Genomic DNA, 14,095 nt, shown 5'->3' with positions numbered 1-14,095 from the left:
ACCTTCAGTTCAGCGGGCAGGGAACTGTGCAGCACAGTTTTAGAGACCACCACCCCCAGGCGGTCTTGCGCGAATTTCAAGCCTTCAGTGAGTGAGGCTGCATGGCAAGGAACGTGTGAACGTGGTGGTCCCTAGAACGCTAATGAGAGTAAAGTGTCCTGGAGTGAGGCTAAGGGTTAATACACAGGAGCACAATCCACAACCAACAAGCATGTTGAACATTTAGGACGACCATGCAATAGCAGCACGTTACAGGGTGCAAGGCTTGACTATTTCAAATGCCACAAAGAAAGGCAGCAATTCACCCAAGCACTCTAAGAACTCGTGTTGAGGCTAAGCCGAGCCCCGCTTGTGTGTTTTGCTGGTCCCTGATCAGGCTTACAACACAACGTCTTCATGGGTAACTAGTTCCATGTTACTAGATCAGTGTTTCTTGGCACAGAGGCATGCTGGGGCATAGGTTAGGTCTACTTCAGAACCTATTGCATTGGTTGCAAATTTTAGAGTACTAGTTTGGACAGTTTAAGTCTAATTGGGTACTAATTTAGACAACGTTAAAGAGCCGAGGCAAGCAATGGGGTAAATGGAGTATCATAGGTGTAGGAATACTGACTATATGGAGACTACGAGGGAAGGAGTCTTGAGCGCATCTTTGGAAAAATATACAGGCAGCATCAGTCATGACACATAATCAGCACTGGCAGAACACAGGCGGTGCTTCTGCTGAAAAGCATCTCACTTTAATTCCAGAACTCTATGTAAGAAACGAATACACTTCAATACTGTTCTGGGTTTTCAGATGGCAGTGTTTAGTGGAAGACTGGTGAAAGTGCTCTTTGGAACAGAATTGGCTTCTGAGGGGATCAGTGATGTCATACAGAGGAAATGTTATCCCCCTTTCTTGACGTATGAGTCTCTGAGCAGCTTGGATCACATATTTGGTTGCATGGAGCTGTCCAAGTGTGATCTGAAACACTGGATCCCAGTGAGAAAGGTGGGCTATAACAGTGCTGCTTAATCTGTGGTCCGGGGACCCATGAGGGTCCACGAAGATTACTCAATGGGTCAGCGACTGCTTAGAAAATTAAATTATACTAACAGATAAATAAAGTATTGTAGTGAATGAGCCACTTTAGTGGTCTGATTATCTGATGATCTTTGATGACCCTCGATCACCACCATTGTGTACTGATTTTAGTGTGCTATGTTACTTTAGCCTTAATGTAGGATGGTCTTGCATTACAATAATCTTGCCAAAGAATAGGTGTGGGATGTCGAGGTGCAGAGTTGTTGGTGATGGTGCACACATGTGCTCCATAGTGGATACTGAGGGATTAAGTGCATAGTGTTATTTGAGTTAGGTGAATTATGACTTTAGCCTATTGGCTTTGACGTGGTCTAATATTATTCTGCTTTCCAAGTAGTAGAGGCCTATGCTTGAGCAACTCCATATTCTAAACTGCAGCCATCTTCTGAGCCTCTGTAGGTGAGAGGTGATATTTGAGAGTACATGTGTTGTTCACAGGCAGTGAACCAGAGCAGACCAGTTCTTATCAGGAGGAATGTGCCTTCTTCGCATTGGCGCCAGAACAAAAGCTTGGCCAGCTGCTGTTGGGTGCTTGGTGTGGAAAAGTACAGGAATCTTGTGAGAAAGGTAGGCGGGTTCTTCCAGAAGCTGCGATAGAGGATAGAGTTCTATATTAGAGAAAGGGGGTCAGAGAGAGAGGCAGAGAGAGAGAGTTTTTCGGAGAGGCAGAGAGCTTCTGAGATGCTGAGCTGAGATGCTGGTCTGGTGTTTTGGCGGTCTGATGATACATCACGTTGCAGACGTGCAGATGTGTTTGTGCAACAGAGAGTCCGGAACCAACCAGTGAGGGAAAGAGAGACGGACCCTTCTTAAGATGACAAGATGCCTAAGATTTTGGTGAGGTGTTCTATGTATATCTAACTTTATCTAACTATGCTTTTATTTTCAGGCTCTATGTATATCTATGTGCTGATGATTGCTGCTAATGTTTACTGTGAGGTTTAGTTATTTCTTTCTTTTGTCATCCTATTATCATGTAATAAAGAAACCCTAGAGCATATAATTTGTTTGCATTCCTTGTGAGGGAAGGTTGAGACCCTTTTTTACCAAGTACTTACAGAGGGATGGACGATTCCCCTCTAATGGGTAATTGTTGATACGGAAGGGAAAGTGCCTCCCATCAGGGATGACTAAATTACATTGCCAGGAGGAGCATGCGTTGTTTACCCTCTCAGAAAGGGAGGTGTTGTGTGTTATTTGCGAGCTCCTCAGCAATGGTCTTATATGTTGTCAGTGTTATTCCTTTCTTGGGTAAGTATTGTGAAATGTGGTGTCTTTCTGGAACTGAGAAAGGATGTGGTAAGTAATGACCTGGTGACTGACAGAAGCACCAAAACATACGGAGAAGTTTGTCATTACAAATATATATATGAATAAATAAGTAAAAGGCACATTGGGAAATTTTAAATCATTCTGTAAATGCGAAGGAGGCTAAAAATGAAGTCAGTATCCTCAGATTGATTTATGGGAGCAGCGCGAGTGCATCAGATAGAACATAGTACGGACGATCAGTGGCCCATTTCAATTTAGAAAAGCTACAACCTTCTCATTAAAATGTATTTGATTGTGAATTAAATAAATATTAAATCATTTGTTTGATGAGTGCTTGTTTCTGTAATTTATATGCTTTATTTTGTATTTCAAATTATCGAAAATGCTTAGGTCGGGGTCCCCGGGTTCCAGTAAATACACAAGTGGGGTCCCCGGGTTCCAGTAATAATCACTGGAGGTCTGCAAAAGGATAAGAGCCACTGGGCTAGAAGATGCCTTGCCACAGGATCATCCACACTATTCCTCATGTTTTGTTTAAATATCCTTTATTAGAAATACAGGAGAAGCAAAGCATGAAGTTTACAACATATGTAGCATTACATCTCTGGGATGTCTGTCACGTTTACGGGGCATATCACCCAATGCAGTGGTTCGTCGCTTCATATTTCACAGCCATTTTTCTCCATCACAAATGTTCCAAGACATGTTAGTGCTACAAAGGATATAACATTCTGAATGAAACAGTGAGGGAAGGAGAGGGTGCAGAGGACTAAGGGGGGGACTGGGGAGGGTCGGTTATGGTCTTTGGATGTGAGGCGGCTACGTTTGCAGCTAGTCAGGGGTGCGTCAATGCAGGGGGACTATTCCTCATGTTTTAAGTGGGTTTGGATTCATTAAGAGGGTCCAAGGGCAAGAAGGCAGATGGGTGTCAGTCACTGACACACACACACATCCCTTCTTCCCCAACTGTGGATCACACGGAACAAAGCATGAAGAAATGGTGCCCCAATAACAGCCTTCAGTACTATGAGCGCCTCCTTTCACCGGGACATCTGGGCAACCAATGGCTAATTTCAAATGCAGATAACAACATCTTGAGAAACAAATTGGAAGTTTCATCAAATCAGTGACAATGTACAAAGAGAAACCGGTACATTAAAGTCTTGCCTGGTAGGGGAGAACTCCAAAACTATAGTGTCCCAGGAGGGAAAAATTATGTGCATGTATTATGTCGTTAAACCATTATATTCATAACAATCTATGCTAACATCTCTCTCTCCCAAATGTTCTAGTGCATAATGTCCAGAGGAGGAGAACAATCTCTAACGTTTCTGAAACTAAGCAAACAAGAGTGCTCATATGATGGCGATTGCATGGGAGTAGATTGGACTTCCACGGTCTGGTGGACCCAGTTGCGTAGAAACCACGCTTACACTGGCTTTATCTTCACCATGGGCCACTGATAGTGAAACAGGATGCACTCTTTGAACATCATTTTAAATGTAAATTAAAAAAATATTCAAACGTCAAGGAGACAAAAAAAAAGATACAATGGGTTATATGTGCATTTTGGAAATTCCATAGATAGGAGGATTTTAGTAACAGGATACAACAGGAGTGAAGCTGTTAGAGCATACAGCACTAAAACCTGGAATCGGGTGATTGGTACATAACAAACAGGTGCTGGTTGGTTTACAAGTAGTGAGACCGGATATATTTTGTTTGGTTTACATGAGGCAAGATCAGGCATATGTTGTTTGGTTTACATGAGGCGAGACCAGGCATATGTTGTTTGGTTTACATGAGGTGAGACCAGGTATATGTTGTGGGGCTTATATGAGGCGAGACAAGTCATGTGTTGTTTGATTTACATGAGGTGAGACCAGGTATATGTTGTTTGGTTTACATGAGGTGTGACCAGGTATGTGTTGTTTGGTTTACATGAGGCGAGACCAGGTATATGTTGTTGGGCTTACATGAGGTGAGACCAGGTATATGTTGTTGGGCTTACATGAGGTGAGACCAGGTATATGTTGTTGGGCTTACATGAGGTGAGACCAGGTATATGTTGTTTGGTTTACATGAGGCGAGACCAGGTATATGTTGTTTGGTTTACATGAGGCGAGACAAGGTATACGTTGTTTAGTTTACATGAGGCGAGACCAGGTATATGTTGTTTGGTTTACATGAGGCGAGACCAGGTATATGTTGTTGGGCTTACATGAGGTGAGACCAGGTATATGTTGTTGGGCTTACATGAGGCGAGACCAGGTATAAGTTGTTGGGCTTACATGAGGTGCGACGAGGTATATGTTTACATGAGGCTAGACCGGGTATATGTTGTTTGGGTTACATGAGGCGAGACCAGGTATATGTTGTTGGGCTTACATGAGGTGAGACCAGGTATATGTTGTTTGGTCTTACATGAGGTGAGACCAGGTATATGTTGTTTGTTTTACATGAGGCGAGACAAGGTATAGGTTTACATGAGGCGAGACCAGGTATATGTTGTTTGGTTTACATGAGGCGAGACCAGGTATATGTTGTTTGGTTTACATGAGGCGAGACAAGGTATATGTTGTTTAGTTTACATGAGGCGAGACCAGGTATATGTTGTTTGGTTTACATGAGGTGAGACCAGGTATATGTTGTTGGGCTTACATGAGGTGAGACCAGGTATATGTTGTTGGGCTTACAAGAGGTGAGACCAGGTATAGGTTGTTGGGCTTACATGAGGTGAGACCAGGTATATGTTGTTTGGTTTACATGAGGCGAGACAAGGTATATGTTGTTTAGTTTACATGAGGCGAGACCAGGTATATGTTGTTTGGTTTACAAGAGGCGAGACCAGGTATATGTTGTTTAGTTTACATGAGGCGAGACCAGGTATATGTTGTTGGGCTTACATGAGGTGAGACCAGGTATATGCTGTTTGGTTTACATGAGGTGAGCGGTTTAAAGTTTCAACCAAGTTTCCCAATGATTAAAACAAATTCAATCATGATGACGTTTCTGTGAATTACAAGTTATTCGACCACTGCTAAATATGAAATAAACCCACCTGTGTTTCTTATACTTGACATAGACAAACGTGAAAATGCATTTATTTATTGAAAACATTCTCTATAATGACAGCAGCTGCTGCCAGTTGAACCTTAATTAAGAAGCAGGAGCTGGGAGACAGAGCATGAATGCAGCGAGGGAATTCTCCACGAATATTAACCCACTAATGAAATGAAAAAAGTAATTGAATTTGTCGAGCAGAGGGGAAGTGGAGTACGAAATATGCAGATTGCCCATGCCACTGTTCTTGGCGTGCCTCGCGGAACCATATGCCAAGGGGTGGCAACGAAGGAGAGGGGATGATTTTACAATCGCTCTGGGGCCACGTCCTGACCATAATACAGGGATTCGGTGGGACCACATAGGAGCAGACAATGGGGGGGTTGACCAGGCGTGCTCTGAGACCAAATGACAATCCTGAACCAGATGACACTCAACTAGTTTCCACATCAAGATTTTATTGGCATGGACGTGACGTGGCATGTACGTGATGACGGAAGCATTTTGAGGTCAACGACGATGCCATTTCATTGGTGAGTTTTCGCAATAGTAATCAAGTCAAGCTCAATTTGAACTCTCAGCAAGAATAGTGACTAAATGATGCTCGTTGTCAGAGTAAAAGTCAGGATGTAAAGTGAATGGATTAAAATACGATTAAAGTGCAAAACGTACACCAAAAGGCAACTTGGCAGTACATGAGCCAGGGAACAGAAGAACTTTCCAGGAGCTAATATAGTGAAGAAACATCTGACACACACACACACAGACACACAGACACACACACACACACTGACACACACAGAGACACACACAGAGACACACACAGAGACACACACACACACAACTAGGCGCATATTTTAAACATTACAATTCACATTTAAAAACCTTTGTTGTCTAACAATTCTTAAAAAACACAACAAATCTAGTGTGCATTAAAAACAATTCATACAGAACACAATGTGCGTTTAAAGCCAACACGTTGTATTAGTTGTGACAAACTAGACATGCTTTATTTATGTTTTTGTCTAGAACAAGTGGACACAGGTTGTATATCGATTCCTGGTGCGGATACCCACTCACAGAGAAGGTGGGCCCGCTACTGGCATTAAAAACCTTTTTATATTCATAAAAAGGAATCAGTGAATTGTCGCATATCCGGTCACCGGCAGTGATTGCACTGTCTTCATAATGGTCCATTTAGGACTTAAAACCAACGTATACTTGCTGTGAAATAGGAACATGTCTCTTAGGTAAGAGCATGCATGCATATAGGAATAAAATATGTCTGACACCTACCAGCTTTGAGACTGTGCCTTAGGTTGGCCTTACATTCATGAAGATAGTGATTCTTGTTCTAGAACAGAGGTCAGGAATCATTTATTCTGGCAGTAAAAAGACTGACACAGAATTTGCTGCATTCAATCTCTTGACGTCATTGGGAAGCACATCACTGACTGTGGTGAGTGAAGTTTCATTTTAGTTTGAAAAGAACAATTGAATAGGGATTGAATAATTGCGTATGAAAGTAGTGTGTGAGTAAAATAAGTAAGGGATTTATTAACTATGACCCACCGTACCTGATTACTGTACTGACAGATGCCCTAGGCGGAAGGTCTATGTCTGCTTCGTTGGGATCAGTTCTTGGATTCTTTTAAAGAAATTTAGGAATATGTTTAAATAGGGATGTGAGTCTATAAAATGGGGTATAATACTAAAAATGTATTTTTGTATATTCACCCTATCTCTCTTTTTTAGATCGGACGTATCTGTAGTTCCTCTAAGAGGGAGGTTTTAATCCCTGATATACCTTTTTGTCCTCAGGAAGATGGGGGTTTAAAGTTCCTAGCCACCGAAACGCGTTGACGCTGTAAAGTTACTAAACTCAACCACGAGAAAGATTATTGCAAAATACAATGATGGACAATGATGGACAGCAATAATGATATGAATTCTACATGAAAAGTTGGATCAGGTTCTGTAACAGTACCTTTTAGACAGCGCAATAGGGTCTCCCTGTCAGGTTTTCATGTTTTTTCCTTTTAATGCATATTTTTGTGTAAAATGTTTTCTTAATAAAAATCGACATATTGTTTTTATGGTCTATATGTTTGTCACAACTAAAACAATGTGTTGGCTTTAAATACACATTGGATTTATTGTGTTATGTAAGAACTGTTTTTAATGCACATTAGATGTATTGTGTTTGTTAAGAATTGTAAGACAGCTAAGGTTTTTAAATGTGAATTGTAATGTTTAAAATATGCCCCTACATTTATATATACATATGAATAAAGCCTCTGATGCTACAATCTTGAGCCTGGTGTTGATGCTTTTAAGGACAAAACGTTTCCTCCATCTCCATAATGGGCTTTTTTTTTTTTTTTTTTTTTTAAATGATAGAATTGCTCTGACGTGCAAAGTAGTACACAGAACCTGTTTAGAAAAATAGGTCATGGGGACAGGGGCACTTTGCCATGTATTGCTTTACGGGCCAAACATAAGGCTTTGAAAAGTATTCTCTATTTCACAGGTAGCCTGTGCAGTTTACCTATGGCCTCAGCGATGTGAGAAAATTTGCTCAAGTCCAAGAGCCATTTCTCAAGGCTTTGTTCTATTGCAATATGGAGATGAGGTTTTCAGACAGACCCAGGTAATTAATTCCCACCCAGGTACTAATTGTGGTATTGTATATATATATATTTTGTTTTTGTTTGTAATTATCTCAAAAGTCTAACTGAAGTTCTCTAAGTATTTACGGATGGTAATCTGACTTATGTCCCTGCACACTTGGCACTTGAAAGGTCCTTGGAACGGTTTTTGTATATATGTACCGCCTTTGTTTTTGCATGAAACAATGAATTTTATATTGTAAGAATAGAACATTTTCCTTTATGGGCGGGTTGTGATGACCTTGGATGTATACTTTTTTTTTCTCTTACTTGGAACTCTTCAGAGTCCTAAATCATAATAAAATAAATTGAAGTGGAAAGACCCAGGTAACAGCGGCCAGTGCAGCCGCACCGGTCACACTGCCTGAAAGCCAGCCCGGCTGCACATGTCAATGGCGAGCATTGATCTGCTGAGCATACATACGACATTGCATACCCAGTGTGGGAAGAGACCTCATAGTCGTGCCTAATAATTACAAGTAAAAAAAATCAATGTTCTAAAAACGTTTTATTTACATTCAGTTAAACCAGTATACTACTCCACCATGTTAAAAGTAGTATGAACAATACAGAACATTTTTTATTAAGAACATCTTTGAAATTATACTTTTTTTCTGACTTCATATAATAATTTTGATTAAAAAGCAAATTAAAACGAATTGTTTGCTAGCCCTCCCCCCGAATGGGTACTCCCTCCAATTGAACAGTAGCATGGAACATAAGTGCACGTAGGCCAGAATCCAAAGCTATTATGGACCTATCTTATGGATGGTAATGATAAACAAACATGACCCTATATCTTCCTATTATCTTTGCTTCACTACATGCTTAAGCGCAGCCAGAAGTTGTCTGCAACATGATTGGAGCACACTTCCTAAAATTTTGCACAACGCCAAATATACTATTGACAGACTACACTACACACCAACACTCTACTTACACTCTTCACTATTTGAACAAAGTTATTATTATTTAATAGACTCCTCAATTGTATTTATTTAGGACAGTCGATGATAAAGTTAAAATCAAAGTACGACATGAAAAGTCCTCTATAATTAGAGGCATCTTACATGGTTGTGCCAACTCAGGGTGCAAGAGGGAACCCTTTGATGAAGCATGCCACCAATGGTGGGTGAGAGTTCCACATCCGAACAGAAAGCTGGTCTTTAAGCCAGGTGTAAGGCACAGACAGACAGTCCAGGCTTGCTCACTTTGTTTTTTGGTTTATAGTACATATTCACAGGAGGCTGTATATGAAGAACCATCATTTCCTCTCACTCCTGCCCCTGTACGTATCTATAATTTTACATTAGCACATGAAAAGTCGAATGTGAGGACACTAGCCCACATATAGTGGTTATGGGTTATACATACATTTATTAGCTGTGCTACTTTAATTCTACATTATTGGAGTGTTCTGCACCTCTGTGCAAACAATTGATGAACATGATTTATTTTTGTATTTGGGAATAATAGAATATTTGCACAGACATCGCTACAGTTGTACAAGCATCAGCGGGAAAACGAAAAATATCCTGATCCCAAAAAAGGATCCAAATCGTACAACCTATTAGAAGCTGAAAGTGTTTACATGGAATATTAAGGAATCCAACTCTTCTTCCTCACTATTCCCCTCCTGCCCCATTCATAGTAGTAACTCGCTCACTAGGTTCGTATGCATAGTGAGTCATTAATATTCTCAATCCGCACACAGCCACAACCATCACATTGCTGCACAGGGACAACAATAATTAGAGGGAACACTGATCCTCACTATCTGTGCTCGGCAGCCACGCGCACGGGCATCAACAGGGCGATGGTGCCAGCCCAACGCAGCGTCTCCTCAGCACTACCATCTACGGGAGGACTGGTCCCAAGCACCATCAGCTCTCCCCAGTTCCCAATATTGCCTTCTCTGTTCTTCACTAGGGCAACAGGGGAGGACTCTTCACTGCCGTTTTCTGGGGGACAGATATCTCAGAAGCAGGAACTACAATCACACCCATTTGCCCCTCTAGGAGCACGCTTCTGAGTAAAACCCCACAGGTGTCGCTTGCTCCAACATGGGTGCTCATCGTGTCAGAGACCAGAACAATGGCGACTCCAGTCCTGCTCCCCCCTCCAGGCTTCATTAGATTCATTAGTTCACCTCTAGCTTAACAGCTCTGCCCTGATCTCCGGTTGCTTTTGCATGTGCACATCTAGAAACTGGTTTTGTGCTCTCTTTGGCGCCAAATTAATAATGCTCTGTGTAGACCTCTATATATCTTATTGTAGCTCCGGCATTGCTGTCCTGGTCTAAGTCTAACTATATATACATCTTTGTCTTTCTTGAATTAGCTATAATATTGCCTTTTTTATCTTCATCGGACTCTGCACCTTTGTCTCTATTGATTTCAGTCTGTCTCTACCTGGGTCGCCCTGAGCTAACACTGCCTTCATCTATAACAGACAAGCGCCTACTTTGGAAACACTGTCATCCGGCAGCGACACGCCCAGCAAATAACATGAACCTTCCGCTCAGATTGTGTACAAGCTGAATAGTACGTGAATACCATAAGATAATGTCCACTCACATACCCACTCTTTTTTGGCTATAGGCACTTTATATACAAAACCGTGCCATCTTCACTGATGCAGAACACAACTGTAAGTGAAACTGCTTCAGTGAAGCACAAGTTACTTACCTTCGGTAACGATATATCTGTAAGAAACAGTAGTTAGTGTTAGATTCCTTACCTTAGAATATCCCCAGGCATCAGACTGGATCCGGAAAGTTTTGCGTAGCAGTACCCCTGCGCGTCGGTAGGTGTCATCTGCGGCTCTGCGTCCGTCGTCGGCGTCGTGATCGCCGGGATGACGTCGGAGTACTTAGACGCCGCCCTCGCGCGCTGACGTCAGTTCTTGTACATAGCTTTCCGCGCCAGGAACGCAGAGCCATTCCAGAGACCGACACTGGTGCCATGAAACTAGGGCCCTGAAAGGGTTGTCCTTAACCCTAGATATCGGTTCGCAGAACGGAGAGTATGTTTAGCGCGGTAAGGAATCTAACACTAACTACTGTTTCTTACAGATATATCGTTACCGAAGGTAAGTAACTAGTGCATCTGAAAGAACCAGGTTAGTGTTAGATTCTTTACCTTAGAATAGATACTCCAGCAATACCAACCCCGGTGGTGAGTCTGCGACCAAGATCACACCAGAAAGTCCTGGAGAACGGAACGGCCGAAAAAGCCATCTCTCCGGACTTGGCTGTCCAGGCAGTAGTGTCTAGCAAACGTGTGCAGCGAGGACCACGTACCTGCCTGACAGATGTCCTGCAAGGGGACTCCCCGACCCAGGGCAGTTGTAGCCGCCGTGGCCCGAGTGGAATGGGCCCTCAGCCCAACAGGGGGCTCCTTTCTAGCCAAGGAGTAACAGACCTTAATGCACAACACGACTCACCGAGAGATGGTTCGTTTTTGTGCACCGCCCGTCCCTTCTTCGCGCCCACGTAACCAACAAAGAGCTGGTCATCCACCCGGAACTGGCGTGTGCAATCTAGGTAGAAGGAGAGCGCACGTTATGGGTCCAGACGGTGGAGCCTCTCTTCCTCCTCCGAAGGATGCGGAGGCGGAAAGAAGGTGGGCAAGGTGATGGACTGCCCGATGTGAAAGGCCGTAACCACCATGGGCAGGGAAGAAGGACGAGTTTTTAAAACAACTTTGTCCGGTTGGACAGAAAGGAAAGGAAGCTTAGAAGATAAAACCTGGAGCTCACTCACTCTCCTGGCAGAGTTGATGGCAACCAGGAATGCAGTCTTAAGAGTCGGAAGACGAAGAGGGCAATTGTGAAGTGGCTCGAAAGGAGCGCACATCAGATAGGTTAGAACAAGGTTCAAGTCCCACTGAGGCATCACAAAAATAACGGGAGGAAATATGTGAGTGATGCCTTTCAAGAATCTATTTACAACAGGGGACTTGAAAAGAGAAGGCTGATCAGGAAGCCTAAAGAAGGTTGAAATGGCAGAGAGGTAGCCCATAATAGTGCCCAGAGCAGAGCCCTGTTGGGCAAGAGAAAGGAGGAAGAGGAGAACCTCAGAAAGGGGGGCAGAGAGTGGAGCCACAGCCTTTGCTGTGCACCATGCCACAAATTTGTTCCACCTGCAGGCGTATACCGATTTTGTGGAGGGACGCCTGGCTGCCAGAATCACATCACAGACTTCAGGAGGCAAATCAAATGGCCTCAACTGCCGCCGTTTAATCTCCACGCATGAGGTGGAGGCTGGACAGGTTCGGGTGGAGGACCGTCCTCTGCTGCTGCGACAGAAGGTCCTCCTGAAGAGGCAGACGAATCGGGGGATCGACTGACATGCTGAGTAGCTCGGGATACCAGTATCTTCGTGCCCAGTCGGGAGCCACAAGGATGACTTGGGCCCGGTCGCGCCTGATCTTCTTCAGCACTCTGGGCAAAAGTGGTATAGGTGGAAAGGCGTACAACAGACCGCAGCTGCACTCGCGACGAAAAGCGTTTCCGAGCAAGTGCCGCCTTGGAAATTCCAACGGGCAGAACTGATGACATTGCGCGTTCTCTTTGGTGGCGAATAGATCTAACTAAGGCTTTCCCCACTGCTGAAAGAGGCCTTGCGTCACGTCCGTGTTCAGACGCCATTCATGATCCATCATGCACCGGCGGCTGAGTTTGTCCGCCCTGGCGTTCAGGGAACCTGCCAGGTGTTAAACCACCAAGGTGACGCCCTGGTGTTCCAGTCATTGCCAGAGGTGCAGAGCCTCCTGACAAAGGGTCCACGACCCCACCCCGTCCTGTTTGTTGCAATACCACATGGCGGTGGTGTTGTCCGTGAACACCTGCACTACACTTCCCCGGACAGAGGGAAGGAATGCCTTCAGTGCAAGCCGGATCACCCGCAGCTCCAGAAAGTTGATGTGGAGCCAGGACTCCACCGGAGACCAGAGGCCTCTGATCTCCCTCTCTCCCATGTGCCCCCCCCATCCCAGAAGGGACGCATCCGTCACCACTACGTGCTTCGGCTGGGGTAGGGAGAGAGATCTGCCGCTGACCCAATCGCGGTTTGTGAGCCACCACTGCAACTGTCTCGCAGTGCTCTCCGAGATCCAGACGTAGTCAGACAGGTTGCCCTGATGCTGTGCCCACTGAAACTTCAGGTCCCACTGCAGAGCCCGCATCCGCCACCGGGCGTGATGCACCAGAAGGATGCAGGAGGCCATCAGCCCCAAGAGTCGCAGCGTCAACGTGACCGAGACTCGGGCTAAAGGCTCAAAGATCGGAATGAGAGCCTGAATATCCCAAACCCGCTGTTCGGGGGGATAAACCCGAAACTGCGCTGAGTCCAGAACCGCTCTGATGAAAAGGAGCTTCTGAGAGGGGCATAGGTGCGACTTCGGCACTTTGATGTAGGACCCCAGCGAGTGCAGGAGGTCGGCCGTAGTCTGGAGGTAGGAGACGACTGTCTGGGGCGATGTCAGGTAGCCCACAAGGCTTACCTTTGCTTGTGGAGTGTTCTCGCAGAGACGACAAGAGCTACCGCCCCTGCACCCACCTAACCCTGTCGGAGAAATGAGGTGTCCAACCGAGATGAGATGGAACCAGGGGAAGGGAGCCGATAATGATGATGGGTTGCTGTCTTGGGTGCAGATGTGGAACGTCTCTGGGGAAGAGTAGAACCGGTGACACCAACTGGAAATGGACAAAGGGACACCCAGTTAGAAGGAGACCCACACCTCCCACTCCAACAAACGCCTCTACACACATACAGAGAAACATCTACCTGGTAGTGAAGGCGTCCAGACTCCAGGAACTGTCTTTAGGGTTCTTAGTAACCCCCTTAAGTCTGCGTCCCAGAACTGTCATGTAAACAAAAATAAAGCGCTCCTGCGCAATGAGGAACATCCCAAAGTATATCTGGCAAGGCAAGCACTCCTGCGCAATAAGTAACCCCTCCAAGACAGCTGGCAAAGTAAAAGAATGTTAGGCAAAGGAAACA

General features: G+C 44.4%; 1 protein-coding gene across 2 annotated transcripts in view; it reads right to left on the bottom strand.

Annotated features, from left to right (window-relative positions):
- Positions 1–14,095, bottom strand: part of AP2B1 (adaptor related protein complex 2 subunit beta 1) — a 662,041-nt gene that overhangs the window by 169,594 nt on the left and 478,352 nt on the right. The gene's annotated exons all lie outside the window — the stretch shown is intronic.

The sequence above is a fragment of the Lissotriton helveticus genome, chromosome 3_1, assembly GCF_964261635.1.
Source record: "Lissotriton helveticus chromosome 3_1, aLisHel1.1, whole genome shotgun sequence".
NCBI lineage: Eukaryota > Metazoa > Chordata > Amphibia > Caudata > Salamandridae > Lissotriton > Lissotriton helveticus.
The sequence above is the reverse complement of the archived record's forward strand: the minus strand, read 5'-3'. Positions and strand labels throughout refer to the sequence as shown.